Here is a 17,641-nt window from a genome sequence, read left to right as displayed (position 1 = left end):
CGTGCTGGCACAGAATGCTAAAAGGCAACATTCTCAAAATGCTACAGAAAATTATTTAGGATCTATAATTCTTTATCATCTACCAGCTATCAAAAATGAAAGCAGATAAAGACATATGCAGACTGGCAAGACTGAGCAAGTTTACTCACTACATACTCTTTCTTATATAATTACTCCAGGATGTACTCTGGTTAGAGGGGCAAAAAAGGAGAGGGCAGGAGGCAGAAGAAAGAAAAAGACATGGGATGCGAACAAAAGCTACTTGGTAGGCTGAGACAGAGGAACCAAGCCAGGATGAGAGCTATGCAAATTATAAACAGTCTGTTTATAATTTGAGAAGAAATGAGAAACACATTTGAGAGAAATGTACTGGATTTCAGGTAACATACAAAGTAAGAAAATGAAAAACAAACAAACTTGGGGACGTCTGAAGACAAAGACTCATTTCTTCTTTCTTTAAGAACGGTGGTTAAACCAGCGCACACTTATAACCCCAGTGACTCAGAAGAATGAGGCAAGAGGATTGCAAGGCTGGCCATGATAACTTAGTAAGACTCTCTCTCAAAATAAAAAGGCGGGGAAGTACCAGTGGTAGGGTACTCCTGGGTTCAATACCCAGTGTGGAGGTGAGGAGAGAAAGAAAGAAAAAAGAGAGAAAATCCTATTTATCCCAGTCTGTTAACGCAGTACACTGTATTGCGTTAACAGACTGGGATAAATAGGATTTTATTTTATGTACTCAAGATCCTCTATATCGGGGCTGGGGGTATAGCTCAGATATAGCAATTGCCCAGCATGTACCCTGGGGTTGATCCTCAGCACCCTCCAAAAGAAAAGAATAGAAAATCCTTTTTGTTATTACAAATATTTGGAACCATTTCTTTTTCTTAAAAATCATTTCCATTTGTTTAATTTTTCTTATCTATGTCTACGTATTATTTTGATTTTTTAAAAATGTGTATAACATTGAATTATGGCTGTCTACTGCCATTTTGACAATCCACCTTTAGAGAAAGCTATAATTGAGAATTGACTACAGTCATTTCTGGGAAGTACATTAGTTAGCTCAATCAATTATAAGTTTTCCTTATTTGACTTTCCAGAATAGTTTTGAAAATCATCTTAAAAAGTACCTATGTAGGGGCTGGGGTTGTGGCTCAGTGGTAGAGTACTCGCCTAGCACGAGTGACCTAGGTTCAATCCTCAGCACCACATAAAACATAAAGATATTGTGCCCAACCACAACTAAATTTTTTTTTTTTAAAAGTACCTATGTGGTACTTTTTACTGGCTGTTAATAGAATAAAATTTAATTTTGCTTTGAAGTCTTCATAATATCGCACAAGGAAACTGGTGATATTGTGAAGTCTGAGTGAACCCTGAAATTTCAGGTGCTTGTGTGACAAAGTGCCACTACCCAGAGCCCTGGGCACCCATTACAGCTCCAGAAATTGCTCTGGCAAACTGCTGAACGAGCTCATGGCGCCGCCTACTGTCCTGAAGGCAAACTGTACCTTCATTTGCAGTGTTCCAGGTAGAAGTTAAAAAGAAAAAAAAACGTGCCTGATGCTGGAAAAACTATATAAAGGCAATGGCAGAAGAAATAAGAATCTCCTTGAAGGGACATGTGCACTTAATTATTTATATGCTTTAGTTAATAAATATGATTTCCATAATTATTTACATAACAATTTGGGAAATTTGACAATGTATTGAATATTAGATGATTTGGGGTTATTATTAACATTCTACTAATAATATTTTGATTATATACTGTCTTTTTTTTTTTAGGAAATACCTGCTGAAGTATTTAGATGTGAAACAGCATAACATCTGCAGATGACTCTCAAGTGGATACCCCTTAGACACGACCCCTACAATGACCTACATCATTAGATTCTTTGAACTTCACTACATGCTTGAAATTTTGCAAAATACAATTTTGGAGGAAAGCTAAGAATTTCAACATAATGACAGGTTCTAGTCAAAGCTAACGGAAAAGATGGCAGATAGAAGATTATATGGGGAGTTGAGGGGGGTACTGGTGATTGAACCTAGAACTGCATGCTAGGCAGATGCTCTACCATTGAACTCTATCTTCAGCCCTTTTTATTTTTGTTTTGATACAGGGTTTCAAAATTGCCCAAGCTGTCTAGAATGTGTGATTCTCCTGCCTCAGCCTCCCAAGTTACTGAAAGTAGAGTGTGCCACCACACCAGGTCAATAGAAGTGAAGCAAGAATTAAGGAGAGGTAGTTAGTGTATATAGGAGATGGGGTTGGATTGGGGAGATAAAAAATGCTTTGGGTCTGGGAAAAAGGAGATGGCCTCTAGGGTATTGAAATGCCAGTGCCTCCAGAGCCCTTCCTCCACCCATTACCAGAGTTGCCTGCCTATTCATTAACAGCCTTTGCACCTCCTGGACTCCCTTCCCATCACTTGCTTATGGGCCCTTCCCCCTTGCTCACTTCCTTCCCACCTTTGGTGCACTGCCTTCTGCCTCCCCACTGGATGGGGAGAGATAAAAGAGAAGGAAAGTATGAGAACAAAGAGAACCTAAAATTTACAAAAGGGACAGCTGATATTCCTTGGATACCAACTCTGAGTCCCCTTCTCTTCGGAGAAATCTGTTCCTATTCTTTAAATAAAACTTGCTGTCTTCGCTCGCCTCAGTGTTTCTCTGGTGTTCAGACTTCATCTGAGGAAATGGAACTCCCGATAACCAGTAGTATCAGAAGGTAATTTTATTTTTATTTTTATTTACTTATTTATTTATTGCTGGTGAGGATTGAACCCAGGGACTGTTTGTCACAGAGCTACATCCCCAGCTCTTTTTAATTTTGAGACAGGATCTCACTAAGTTGCTTAGGTCTTCACTAAGTTGCTGAGGCTGGCCTCTAATCTATAATCCTCCTGCCTCATCCTCCTCGGTGGCTGGGATTATAGACATGCTCCATGTTGCCTCATGGATAGAAGGTCATTTTAAGAATAAAATTAACTCCTGCAAATTTATAAGGAAAAGACAACAACTGCATAGCAGAGATGCATTTTTCCCACCGAAATCCATTGTCACCATCCATAATAATTCATCTGTAGCTGAAAAGTGGCTGTCCAGTCCAAGACTACATTTCCCAGTCTCCTTGCAGTTAGATGGTGCACAGTGACCAGTTCTAGCCAATGAAATACATATAAAAGGCCTATGGCAATGCCTTTGAGAAGTTTGTGTGCATTCACCACACTTTTTCTCTCTGCAGATGGGATGCCCTGTTAGTAGGAATGCAAACTAGTACAGTATTCTGAAAAATAACCAAGTGTACTCAATACAATCAATCATATGCCTGTCCTGTGACCCAAACACCCACTTCTAGGTGTATTTCCTACCTGGAAAGTTTGTGCAGTGCTACTGACAACAGTGAATAAGAATATCAATATCAGTCTTATTCAAATGCAGGAACCACACCTGGAAGCTAACTAGTAGACATATTAATGAGTACCATCAGAGCCTATTTAAATTAAAAACAACAACAAAAAAAAAAACTTTGAGGCTCAAATGTGGGAATACCTCCAACTTAATCTTTTGTTTCAGAGTGGGAAAAGAAGAAGTTGGGGGTGAACCCAGATGGAAGTTACTGGAAGGCTATAGGCTTGGGTCCTGTTTTCAATGCCTCTTTTACATAGGTTTTGATCAATGATTTTGGTGCTGTTTTCAGTGCCTGTTCAACATAGATTTTGCTCCATGCTCCACCCAGAACCATATATAAGCTCCTAAACAGGCTCACCAAAATGGGTTTCTCTGCTATCAGGCCCTTCCCACATGGCGGGAGTTCTATCTCTTCTTACCTGGATAAATCCTGCTCCATTTATTCTTCCCTTCTGTGATTGCCTATGGATTTTATTCTTCAAAATTTGTGAGACAAGAACCCAGAAGAAAATTGGCAAGTGGGGAAACTAATCTCATCTCAAAACTCCAGTTTCAATAAGGAAGATAAGAAAAAAACCTAGGTGACCATCACAATGGAAAGTAAAATAGTAAAATATTGGTGCACACTCTGAAATACTATGCAAGTCTTAAAAACTCAAAACTATTTTCAGTGGAACAATGGTTTAGTTTGGATATGAGGTGTCCCCAAAAGCTCCTGTGTTAATGCAGGATTGTTCAGAGGTGAAATTATTAGATTCGGAGAACTGAACCTAATTAGTGCATCTTAGTTTGAATCTACTTTATGGAAAATGTAGGCAGGTGGGAATATTGATTGGTGGAGGTGGGTCACTGGGGTGGTCCTTGAAAAGTTAAATCTTCCTTGCAGCCCCTTCTGAAGGATATGGAAAGGACAATCCCCAAAACAGTGGCCTGGGAAGAGGGAGGGAGGGAGGGAGGAAGAAGGCAACACGTTGATAACATTGATCCTTTGCCAATACATCCTTTCCTAGTGACAAGACAATCCCTAGAAAGGAAGCAAACATCACCCAGTGACAAGACAATCCCTGGGAAGAAGATATCCATCCGGCCTAAAATGACAGTTTCTGGGAAAAAGCCAAAACATTGATCCTTCCCCAAATAAATCCTTTCCCAGTGACAGTACTATAGACCCTGGAGGGAAAGAGATAAGCACTAAATGCAAAACTCTGGACCCTCCATCCTTGCTGCATAAAAACAAACTTCAAATTCTCACAACCTGTTTCCTGAATGTCCAAACTGATATGTTCTGTTAAAGTCTTAAGTGGTTAAGTCATCTCCCAGTGTGTAACCTATATAAACTCAGATCTCTCCTGTCATGGGGGGATATTTTCTACTCAGAAAGTGTGCCCATCCAATGCCTGACTCTGCTGCTGAATAAAAGTCAGAGCTGATCCATAAGCTGATCCATCCTGGCCACTTGTGCTTTCATTATGGTGCAGAAACCTTTTTGATTATTTTCACTTTGCACCTTACCTTTGCTTTCATCTTCCTGACTGCCATGGACAGAGCAGTACTTTTATACAACACCCTTGGACCCAGAACAATAGAGTTGATCTACCATCAACTAAACCTCTGAAACAGAGCCAAAATGAACTTCTCCTCTAAGTTGGCCTTGTCAGGTATTTTGGTCAGAGCAATAAAAAGATGGCTAACACAAACAATATGAGTAAAGCTTTAAAATTTGTTGATGAGTGAATTCCTATAAGGAGAAGAAAGTGGGAAAGGGGACTGGGGCTTGGCACAAATAGAGTAGGCCTGCATACTTGCCCTTCTGGGATACAGAGCTCACTGATTCCCTCTTGTTCAGCAAAGCAGATCAGACACCTCCTTTGGGGATCTTCCCAGACTCTCCCTCCCATAAGTCTGGGTTGGCTACATCCTCTCACCTCTGAGAGAGGTAGCATCTATTTTTTAATAAAGTCAACCCAGAAGACTTTCTGAACTCTAATTACTCACTTGCCCATGTCCCCTATTTTGTATGATGAGCTCCATGAATGTTTCATCCCATTATCCTTTGTGTTTGGGTTAGCTTTTGGCAAATGGTAAAATTTGTTTGCTTTTTTGGCCATAAAAACACAAATTTGGTAGCAAGGCTACAGTGGAATTCAAAAAAGAGAAGGGACTATAGAAGACAGGTGTCATTTCATGCTGGTGATTTTTCTTTTCTAAAATGTAACCATTAGTGTTTTAAGGAAAAAAAATTAAACCAAAGGTGTATATTAATATCATATACAGCCAGCAAAAGCAAGGTGCTCAGCAACTCAGTGAGACCCCCATCTCTAAATAAAATACAAAATAAAGCCGGGGCTTATTGTGGTTGAGTGGTTGAGTGGCTCAGTGGTTGAGTGCCCCTGAGTTCAATCCCTGGTACCAAAAAAATTTTAAAAATCATGCACAAACTGAAACACAAGTGACTTTCAGCACAAAGTAAATAATCCAAGTAGTTACACATTTAAAATTATATCTGCTTAACATACGAAAGTTCTGAAATTCATAAAAGCATTAAAATGTTAATTAGAACATCATTTTGCCAGAAGCATATAGAACCATTAAGCACTTTCTTGGAATTTCAGGTTACCTCTTTAATATTTGATCTTGCTTGTATAAATAGTCCTTTTCCAATAATCAGTATGACTCCCACCCCCCACACACACAGATTTATTTTCCAGGTATATTACAAGTTCAAGAAAACAGACCCAGCAATTGTGCAATAAAATTATGTCATAACAACACAATTGCACCTAATGCTTTAAAGTAGAGTTGAGTGAAGTTCTCAAACACTTTGGTATATGTTATTCAGAGATTTCTATTAGAAATAACAGAAAATTAAGGCAGGACATGGTGATGTACACCTGTAATTCCAGCAATTCAGGAGCCTAAAACAGAGAAGATCACTGAGTTCAAGGTTGGCTTGGGTGACTTAGTGAGACTCTGTATAAAAATTAAAAAATAAACGAACTGGAAATGTATCTTAGTAGTAAAGCACCTCTGTGTTCAATCTAAGTACTGAGGAAAAAAAAAAAAAAAGAAGAACATAAATTAGAAATCCCCTCAGTCATCATAGTGCTTTAAACTCTTTGGTTAAAGTCCTATACTTTGGACATTTGTTAGCAATTAAGATGGCCCCCTCAAACTAATAAATAGTGCTAATGTATTATTAGTAGTTCATCAGATAATGATCTATTATGCAATGGAAGACTGTACATGTCTATTTACTATGTATAGATCCAACTTTGCTCTTACAAGTAAACAGAAAAATCAGTTGGGTTTATTATTTCTCTGCTAATTTTCTATTAGAATCTAAACTGTATAGTAATTTGCACGAACTATAATACTATTTCACAGTGTGGTTATAAATGGAAATAAATAAATTTAGAATACTAAGTTGAAGGTTAGCTTACCCAAATGACTCAAATTAGACTTTACAAAAAATATTTAACTTTACAGTAAATTTGTCTTACTCTAGTAGGTTGAGAGAAAATGCTTATTTTAAAAACCTGAGCCATTCCATTTCCAAGAGTAGTTGCAAATGTATAGAACAAAAAATATACAAAGAAGACACCTAGCGTTCTCCAGTATCATAAGAAACTAGTCATGATAAGGCACAGCAAGCAGAAACACACATCAGCAATCCAAGGGTTAAAGTTGTATACAAATATAGCTTTTCATTTCCTTAGCCTTGACAATAGTCACAGGGATGTAAAATAACACTCCAGCAGAAGGCAAGGAACTAAGGAGCATGTACCAGTGGTACAGAGCCCATTAGCAAAAAGACTTGGTGTGAGCACAAGTCAGTGCCTGGAAAGGCTTATTGTTCCTGGTAGTGAGATGAGAATAAGCCAAAAAAAATGTGATAATGAAGGAAAAAGAGAAGGGAAACTGACCACCTTCAGTTTCCAGTTTTTAGGTGGGGATCAAAGCAGAGCAACCTTGGTTGTAAAGAATGTACTCATAAAACATCTGAAGAAATCCATCTACACATTGGACATGCAACCTATATTATATATCCCCCTGCTTACAGATACCATGCAGCCCTCTGTTGTATCCCAGCCTGTGGCCACGAAGAAACACATGAAGAATAAAATGTGCAAACTTTTGTCATTGATTCTTCCAAGTTCTTTCTTTGGGATTGGTACAATTAATTCTTGCGTCTTTGTACAGCCATGGGATGGCACAATTTGGTCCTGGATTTGGTCACTTGAATGAAAAATGTCTAGCACAATATTAAAAATGAGTTTAGTTCCAAGAAACAAACACTAAACTTTGATAATACTCACCAAAGAGCTCACTGAACTAATACTAAGTGTTAGGTAGGAGTTCAGGGACGCCAAGATGGCAGAGGCACAGTACAAGAAAATGCTGTTGGAGGACAAAACAGGGAGATGAATCATCAGGATCCTATTTATGTTAAGTCCCATTACCGTGACAACTCCTTCCACAGGTTCCTTATTCTAACATAACCAATGAGGGTAAAGTGGGCAGTATTCTAATTAGGTATCATAAGGTAAACAACAGGAGCAAATGAGGTAAGGTCTTCAATCAGGTCCTTATAAGGAAGAGAATGCCTCACATACAAAACATGAATTCCCAGACATGTAGGCATCAGCGCCTTGAGCCCTTCTCCCCCATTCCCATCCCATCGCTTTGCTCTATCTTACAGAGTGCTACTTTCACCTTCACCTTCAATAAATCTATGCTTAGCCTGTTCATTCTGTTTGTCTTGCTCAATTCTTTATTTGAGACACCAAGGACCCACAACCCAATTGGATATTCCCAACCATAACAGAAGAAATAAGAAATAGAAAGGAGACATACAGGAAGGTCAAGGGGAAAGATTTGCTTTCTGAAGTTCTGCACACCTCTCTAGGCCCAACAATCCATAGTCCAGTTTGTCTTGCAGGTCAGTTAATCCCAAATTCCTCCGAAACCTCTATCTGTGCACTGTAACCAATCCCCCAATAAATAAATTAAGCAGAGATATGATATCTGAGGAACCTATAATTTAAGGGACTTTCCAGCACTATTTATTGAATAGATAATGAAGACCACATCAGACAAAGGATTTGGAGATTGACTAGTCCACCAGAACCCATCTTGAGGTCACCAGTCACACAGCATTCCTACACACCTTTCCATCTTGATCCCTCTCCGAGTTTCCTTTAAAAGTAGAGTCCAGAATCCCCAAACCAAATCTCTCTCCCTCTCCAGATGGCCCATGTTCTCCCATGAATGTGTATTCTTTGCTTTATCCCCCAAAGGCATCTCTCTCTCCAGATTGTCTGCATTCTCCCTGGAATATGTATCTTCTTTCACAAATAAACCTCTGTCTACTCCTGACTAGAGCATGCTGAAATTCTTTTCTGTCCTGTATTCCAAGAACCCTTGTGGTCTGGAGTCGAGTTCCCCTGTCTCTCCAGGAATTCCTCTTTTATGGAGACACTTCTTACCCCATGACATATTGCATACTGTTCTAAGTGATTCAAAGGTGCTAAGTAAAGTTACTTAGAGATACAAAGGTCGTACACGATCTTTAAAAACTTTTAATTTATGTTTCAGATTTTTCGTTAAGAATGAATTTTGGGGGCTGGAGATGTGGCTCAAGCAGTAGCACGCTCGCCTGGCATTCGTGGGGCCCGGGTTCGATCCTCAGCACCACATACAAACAAAGATGTTGTGTCCGCCGATAATTAAAAAATAAAATATTAAAATTCTCTCTCTCTCCCTCTCTCTCCCTCTCCCCCCCCCCCCTCTCTCTCTCTCTCTCTCTCTCTCTCTCTCTCTCCCTGTCTCACTCTCTCTTTAAAAAAAAAAAAAAGAATGAATTTCTCAGCCGGGTGCCGTGGCACATGCCTGTAATCCCAGTGGCTCTGGAGGATGAAGCAGGAGCAACCAGAGTTCAAAGTTAGCCTCAGCAACTTAGTGAGGTCCTAAGCAACTCAGTGAGACCTTGCCTCTAAATAAAATATAAAAAAGGGCTGGTGGTGTGGCTCAGTGGGTGAGTGCAAAAAAGAAAAAGAATTTCACTGGAATTCTATATACTTAAGCAACTCAGCTATGAGAGTTTGCAACATAGATAAACATTGGCTGTCTAAATTATTAATTACAATTTAATAATAATCTTCACACATCAGTAGCCACTATAATTACTATTATTATCCCACTGGTTTATGTTCTTTGTTTTGGTACCAGGGATTGGACCCAGAAGTGCTTAACCACTGAGCCGCATCCTAGCCCTTTTTTATATTTTATTTAGAGATCAGGGTCTCCCTGAGTTGCTCAGAGAGTTGCTGAGGTTGGTTTTGGATTCACAATCCTCCTGCCTCAGCTTCCTAGGCTGCTGGGATTATGGGTGTGTGCCACTGTGCATGGCTATCTAGTCTTATTTTCTTTATGGTTCACAAATTCATCATAGGCATAGGAAAACATCCTACAAATCAATGCTTAGACCATAGACGTTAACCAAAAACAACACACACACACACACACACACACACACACACACAACTAGGTTGCAATAGCAATTCTAAATACCTGTACTCATTTAAAAATTGTTACATAGGACATTTAAGTAAAATTTACTTAGGTGTTTAAGTCTGAAATTTTAAGAATAACCATTTAGAAAACCTGATTTACTTATCTTTGCAAAGGAGAACATGAAATTGAACTACATAAATGCTTATGTGAATTGCAGGAGGCCCAAGATTGCTTTTTTTTTTTTTTTTTTTTGTCAGACAGCATGAATGAAAAGTTAGACTTCATTTATGTATGATGTATCAAAATGCATTCTACTCTATAACACTTTACCACTGAGCTACATCTCCAGCCCTTTTATTTATTTGTTTGTTTGCTTGTTTAATTTTGAGGCACGTCTCACTAAGTTGATGAAAGCTTCACTAGATTGACTGGCCTCAAACCTACATCGTCCTGCGTCAGCCTTTCAAGTTGCTGTGATTACAGGTGTGCACCAGTGTGCCTGTGCCAAGCTAAGATTGCAGTTTTTTGTAAAAGAAGGACAGTGTTTAATTTTTTTGGACTTCCAAAGCATGATTTGTAGTAACTACAAAGATCACTACTTTTGGAAGGTTATTAAAATAACTCTAAGAAATTAAATATTCATGACACTGTCAAAATATTCACCCAATTTTAACAGTTTGTCTAATAAAAAATAGAATTCTTCATAGCAAATGCCTCAGAGTTGCCTAACTCAATTACTATAACCATTAAAAACTAGACTGTCAGCTACATTGGCAAAATGTTTTTGTAGCCTTTCCAAACACGTATAGTTTTATCCTCTCTAGTTAAGTTCTTAATAAATGTTGAAATGAAAAAATAAAGAAATCAAACTTTTTAGGAACCTTTCTTATAACTAAGATATGTACAGAGTAGATTTCAGAAGTCTCTCTCCACATTTGAAATAATTTGGTCACTGTCCTACTGCCTATTCAGACAAAACTATCTGAATAGTACATGGATACTGATTAAACAATCCTGATAATAAATTTAATATGAAAATTTGGTATGCTACTTAGTGGTTAGGCAAAATAAGATAGGAGACAACAAAAATCAAACTCTGCCCGCTTTGTAGTTCTGTTTATTTTTGTGATGCTGGGGATAGAATCCAAGGTCTTACACATGAAGTTTATAGTTTTAATCAGTTTTTGTCTTGCCAATCAATTCTACTCAGAGCCAATGTAAGTTAATGACAGGCTCTGGTTTGAAGGGTGTCTGTTTAATTTGTTTTATTATTATTATTTTGGTGCTGGGGATCAAACCAGGGCCTGCTTTACTACTAACCTGTACCCTCAGCCCCTGGAGAATGTTATCTAAAAAATATTATTTTCCTTTTGTAACTTTCATCAGTGTTTTACTGACTTAAAAAGAATCAGATAAAAGAGGAGAGGAGGTATAGGGTTAGGAAGGATAGTACAATGAAACATACATTATTACCCTATGTACATGTATGATTACATGACAGATGCAACTCTATATTGTGTACAACCAGAAGAATGAAAAGTTATACTTCTTTTATGTATGATATATCAAAATGCATTCTACTGTAACGTATAACTAATTAGAACAAATTAAAAATCAGAGAATGTTAATAAAAAAAGAAAATTTAAATTATCCATAATTTCAGCAACATGGTTAAAAAATGTTGTTGGTGCTTATATTCTTCCAGATTTGTATATTTTCATGTGTATATATATTCACAATGCTACATCTTTAAAAAATATAAATTCTTGGTGGGCACAGTGGCACATGCCTGAATTCCCAGCGGCTTGGGAGGCTGAGACAGGAGGATCATGAGTTCAAAGCCAGCCTCAGCAACAAAGAGGCACTAAGCAACTCAGTGAGACCCTGTCTCTAAATAAATACAAAATAGGACTGAGTATATGGCTCAGTGGTTGAGTTCCCCAGGGTTCAATTCCTGATATAAAAAATAATAATAATTAATTCTTTGGCTGGGGATATAGCTCCGTTGTATAGTGCTTGCCTAGTATGTGCAAGGCCTTGAATCCAATCCCCAGCACTGCTAAAAAAGAAAAAAAAAATTAACTATTTGTTGACTATTAAAAATGTCTAGTTCCCTCCTCTACTATCTAGGCCACAATAATATCACTGATGATATACTGAAGGGTAAAATAGAGGGGGAGGAAAACTGACAAAGACCCAGAAGAAGGCATTAATATATTTACCAGAAGGAAACTATTCTAAAAGCAGAAAGTCAGAAAATAAAGCAAATAGGGTCAGGTTGCCAAATACAACGAAGAGGTAATCTATACTACAGTGCAGTCTTAGAAAAACGAAAATAAAACAAAATCCCGAAGCTGAAGATATGCTTCCGTGTCAACGTCTGGCTCAACCCATGACTACTTGTTATCTTCAGCAGGCTCAGGAACTCAGTTTCTTCATCTATAAAATGCACTAGATTTGTCCTTAGGTCTTTTCTAGCTTAAATATTTTCTAATTCTATGGAACTAGACCTTTTCTGACCCCTGGAGGGAAGGTCAAAACTCTGGGTAGAATATCATAGGACTTCAACTGGACAAACCGGAGGACCACTCCTCTCTTGGCTTATTGACCAAGTAACAATGAATCCTTACAGAGCCCCTAAATGGGTCCATTTGGATGCCCAGCAGATGTTTTGAAAAGCTATTGATTTGGACCAAAATATCAGAATGAGCAAGGAACTACCCTGGAGAAGCAAACAGGTAGCAGGCTGACCATAAACCATTCTCTGCTCTGGGCTTCCTTTCTTCTCCCTGTCTCTCATAAAACTGGAGCCATTTTCAGGGTGAACAAAAGCATCCGTGGGGCTGGGGATGTGGCTCAAGAGGTAGCACACTCGCCTGGCATGTGTGCGGCCCGGGTTCGATTCTCAGCACCACATACAAACAAAGATATTGTGTCTGCCAAAAACTAAAAAAATAAATATCAAAAAAAATTCTCTCTCTCTCTCTCTCTCTCTCTCTCTCTCTCTCTCTCTCTCTCTCTCTCTCTCTCTCTCTCTCTCTCCTCTCTCAAAAAAAAAAAAAAAAGCATCCGTGGAATGCTCATTTGTTCTATCATTTGCAGTCTCTTGTTTTTCGACTTGATTATCTAATACTCCCTCTTAAAACCCTATTGGGTATAAAATTTGACACTATTTGCTATAGTCAAAAAGCTGGAAACTTAAATATCCTTTGAAAATAGCATGAATAAGGACTGGAAAATATAACTCTGGTAGAGCTCTTGCATGTGTGCAAGTCCCCGAGTTCAATCTCCAATACTATGGGAGGGGGGGAAAGGTGGATAAATAAATAGTGGTAGATCTGAAAAAGCTACTACTACAATAGCATGGATGAGTCTCACAAACAAAATGAGGAATAAAAGAAGACAGACCAAAAAAACCCCAAAGTACATATTGTATGATTCCACTTACATAAAATTTCAAAGTTAAAGTACAGACAAAACAACTGTATCCTTTGTGGAGTTAGAAAAGTTGTTACTCTTGTGGAAACTGAGGACTGGAAGATAGCAATGGTGGGGTGGGGGTGGAGGTGGGGGACTTCTGGTAGTATTATGGCCTTGATTTGGGTTCTATTTATATAGATTCATTAAATTTGTAAAACATCTATGAAGTTGCCAGCTGGACAGTGGCACATGCCTATAATCCCAGAGACTCAGGAGTTTAAGGCAGGAGGATCTTAACTTTGAGGTCAACCTCAAACTTAGCGAGACTCAATCTCAAATTAAAAAAAATAAAAGGACTAGGGATGTGGCTCAGTGGTTAAGCTCCCCTGAGTTCAATACCTAATACCAAGAAAAAAAAAACCTATGAAGTTGTACACATGTATAGATTTTGTAGGTATATATATACATAATACTTTACAAAGTTTACATTTAGAAAATTAAACAAATCTATATATTTTGGACTGGAGATATAGCTCAGTGGTAAAGCACTTGTCTAACATATGTGAAGTCCTGTGTTTAATCCCTAGTATCACCAAAAAGAAAAAGAAAAAAAAAATATATATATATATATATATAATTTATTTACTTATTTAATTATTGGTGGTGCTAGGAATTTAACTCAGGGCCTTGTACCTGCTAGGCAAGTGTTCTACCACTGAGCTATATCCCCAGTCCATATATATTTTAAAATTGGCTCTAACTGTGAAAAAAAAAAGTATTACATTGCATAGAACACATAAAATCTTTTCAAAATTCAGAAACACACACACACACACACACACACACACACATACAGAATATGATTAAAAACAAAACCAAACCCTCCAACCTCAGGAGAGAAGAAGGAAGCAGGTATGAAGAACAAGAGGAACCAGTAAGCAGTAAAATATGACTCACCCAAGAACACTGACAATCTAGCACTGTGCTTTGTCCCTTGAATTCTGAAAAGATTATGATATTACAGTAAGATGAGTGAGGAGGTATACCTGGAACATTATTCACTCAAACTGATGCCTGGCTTCTGGCAAGTCAACATATAAACGACCACTGTCTCCCTTGAAAATGGTCTATCTACAATCAGTAGAAGGACCCTGACGAGACTTTATGATTATTCTTACAATTCTAACATCCTTCAAGCTGGGCATGATGAAGCAGGCCTGTAATCCAGAGGCCTGGGAGGCTGAGGTAGAGGATCACAAATCCAAAGCCAGCCTCAGCAAAAGTGAGGTGATAAGCAACTCAGTGAGACCCTGTCTCTAAATAAAATACAAAATAGGGCTGGGGATGTGGCTCAGTGGCCAAGTGACCTTGAGTTCATTTCTTAGTACCCCCGTTCCCCCCCCCCAAAAAAAATCCTTCAGATTAAGTGCTAAATTCCTATTACTGAAACTTGCCAGAATCTAAAGCAGCCAGTCTTTGACTATAATCAAACAAGGTTTTAGGGACCTTCTTTAAAACAGATTTCTTTGAATAAAAATTCTGATTCAGTAGGTCACAGGTGGAGCCTAAAAATCTTCATTTTAACAGTTTTTTCCCTGTGTTCCCACTCCATCTGCCTTAACATTCTGAATTTTATCCTGGACATTGTTATTATGGTTAATTTTATTTGTCAATTTGACTGAGCCTTGGGACACCTGGATTGTTGGTTAAACATTATTCTGGGTGTGTCTGTGAGGGTGATTCAGGATGCAATTGCATTTTATTAGTAGTTGCCATTCTCAACATGGTCAGATCTTTTCAATTCACTGAAGGCCTGACTACAACCAAAAGGCTGAATACAACAATACAGGCATTGCTCTCTCTGCCTAGTTGTCTTTGAGCTGGAAACATCAATCTTAACTGCCTTTGGCCTTGGCCTTATACTGGAATTTACCCTATCTGCTCTACAGGATCTTCAGCTGACTGCAGAACTTGAAATTTCTCAGCCTCCATAACCACATGAACTAATTTTTTATAATCTCTCTCTCCCCATCCCCTATACAACATAACACACACACACACACACACACACACCACACAACTGAAAAAAATTACATAAATATTATATTATGTATAAGTTCACTTCACAAAGGGGCATTAAAAATATTCTTTTTATGGTATGGGGACATAACTCAGCAATAAGGGGCCTACATACCATGTGTGGGGCCCTGGGTTTCAGCCCCAACACCATATATGCAAACAAATATATATATATTTCCTTTTTATTTTTAAGGGTGATAGCTGAGAACTATAACGATTTCCTTATGAAAGCTGTGATTCATAACTTGGAGCCACCTTTTTAGCAAACATCTGGTGTTTCCTGGCAGTGCCGCTGTGGGCCTCAGCAAACCCAAACCCTTTCTGGCCTTGCCTGTGGCCCCCTGCTGATGATGAACCAGGAACCACCCAGTGAGTAGAGGCTGCTGCCAACCTGTAGAAAACAGCTTCAATGCAGGCAGGTTCTAGTCTGGCAGGGTCTCACTAACTTTCTAGAAACAATAGAGAACAACTGAGACTAACTTAAATAGAGAAGGAATATCCTGGCAGGGTGTTCAGTAGCACACAGAATCATAGGAACGTTGGAGAACCTGGGTGGAAAAGGGCAGGAATCTGGGGAGACTGAAGAGAAAAAGAAAGACCTGAGCCACTACAACAGTGGGGAAAAGGGGCCACTGCCTCTTGATGACACTTTTGCTGCTCTTGGACTCTCGACTCTGATGCCATGAAAATTATCTCATTCTCTCTGCCTGTATGTTACATGCCTTCAGAAGTGAAAATGCTGGGTAGAAGTGACTAACTAGTTGAGCTAATGTCACATGTTGGTTCCCTGTCTGCCAGGGAGAAGGAAAGAACAACAGCTGAGCCCCTTTTGTCATCCAGAGTAGGGTGCCTCCTGCCCACCCATAATTCCACAGGGAGCAGGACCAAGAACCAGCGCCAGAGGGTCATCCTATGCTTGTAGCAATTAACTGCCAAAAAAGACTTCTTCACTATCTTCTGCTTCCTTTAGATTTTCTCTTTCTTTCCATATCTGCCTCTCTAAACTTGTTATCTAGATATAAAATATCCTGTACATTGTAGGGAGCAGAGAATGGAAAGCATATTTAGCTGCATAATAGGTACGCAAAGGACTCATGGTCTTATTCCATGAGTCCATAATCGTTACCTTTCAAGGAAAAAAACAGTCTTTGCCAATGTGGTTCATCTCTCCATGGAAAGATAATGGTGAATAACCTAGGTAGTAGGCCTTAAATGGACACAGTGTCCTTACATGAGAGAAGCAAAGGGAGATTCCACACAGGAAAAAGGAGGCAGAAAATAGTGAAATGACCACCAGTCAAGGAATGCCAGCAGCCACCAGCAGATGGAAAGGAAAAGGGACAGATTCTCCCTGGAGACTATGAAAGGAGTTGACCCAGCTGCCACTTTGATTTCTACCCAGTGATACTGATTTCAGCCTCCTGGCCTGTCCAGAACTGCAAGAGAATATATCTTCAGATACTTATTTGTTTGTGTATGTGTGTGAATGTGTCTATATGGTACCCGGGATCAAACCCAGGACCTCCTATAGGCAAAGCAAACGCTTTACCACTGAGCTATATCCCCAGCCCATTTCTGTTGCTTTAAGCTATCCAATTTGTGGTAGTTTATTGCAGAAGAAAGGGGAAACTAATACAGAATACAAAGATGATTTTTTAAAAAGTATTCATATCTTTAGAACAGAAGAGAGGGAGTGAAGGAATAGAGCCCAGCAGCTGTTTAGCTAATGAATGCAGTCTTAGTCACTTATCACATAAAGGAGTGAAAGGAAAATAAATTAATCCTAAAACTCATTTGTCCTTTGAAAAGAAATCCAGGATTAGGATAAGAAAGACTGAGTCACACAGGAAAAATTAATAAAAAGTGATCCGTCTAAACCAGACATTATCTCCTGAAACTTGGAGCAAGAGTTTCTATAGGACGTTTGGTTTCTTAACTGCTAAAATGAGAAAAAGAAAAAAAGGAGCGTTACCGTCGAAATTAGCTGGATGATTCAGCAAATGAATTTGTTTCCAGATAATTGCTTCCTAACATAGCGATGATTCGGATATTAGTCATTCCAATAGTGATTCCATGTAGAGAAGAAATAAACTTGAACAGAAAGAAGCCAGCCCCACCCACAACAATAACACTGGTGGGAAAAAGTTCAAGCAAAGCCCACGTAATTGACTTGGAGTAACTCTTGTGTGGAGGAGATGCTATGAGAAAA

The sequence above is a fragment of the Ictidomys tridecemlineatus genome, chromosome 1, assembly GCF_052094955.1.
Source record: "Ictidomys tridecemlineatus isolate mIctTri1 chromosome 1, mIctTri1.hap1, whole genome shotgun sequence".
In the NCBI taxonomy this organism is placed as follows: domain Eukaryota; kingdom Metazoa; phylum Chordata; class Mammalia; order Rodentia; family Sciuridae; genus Ictidomys; species Ictidomys tridecemlineatus.
Note: the sequence above shows the minus strand (reverse complement) of the source record.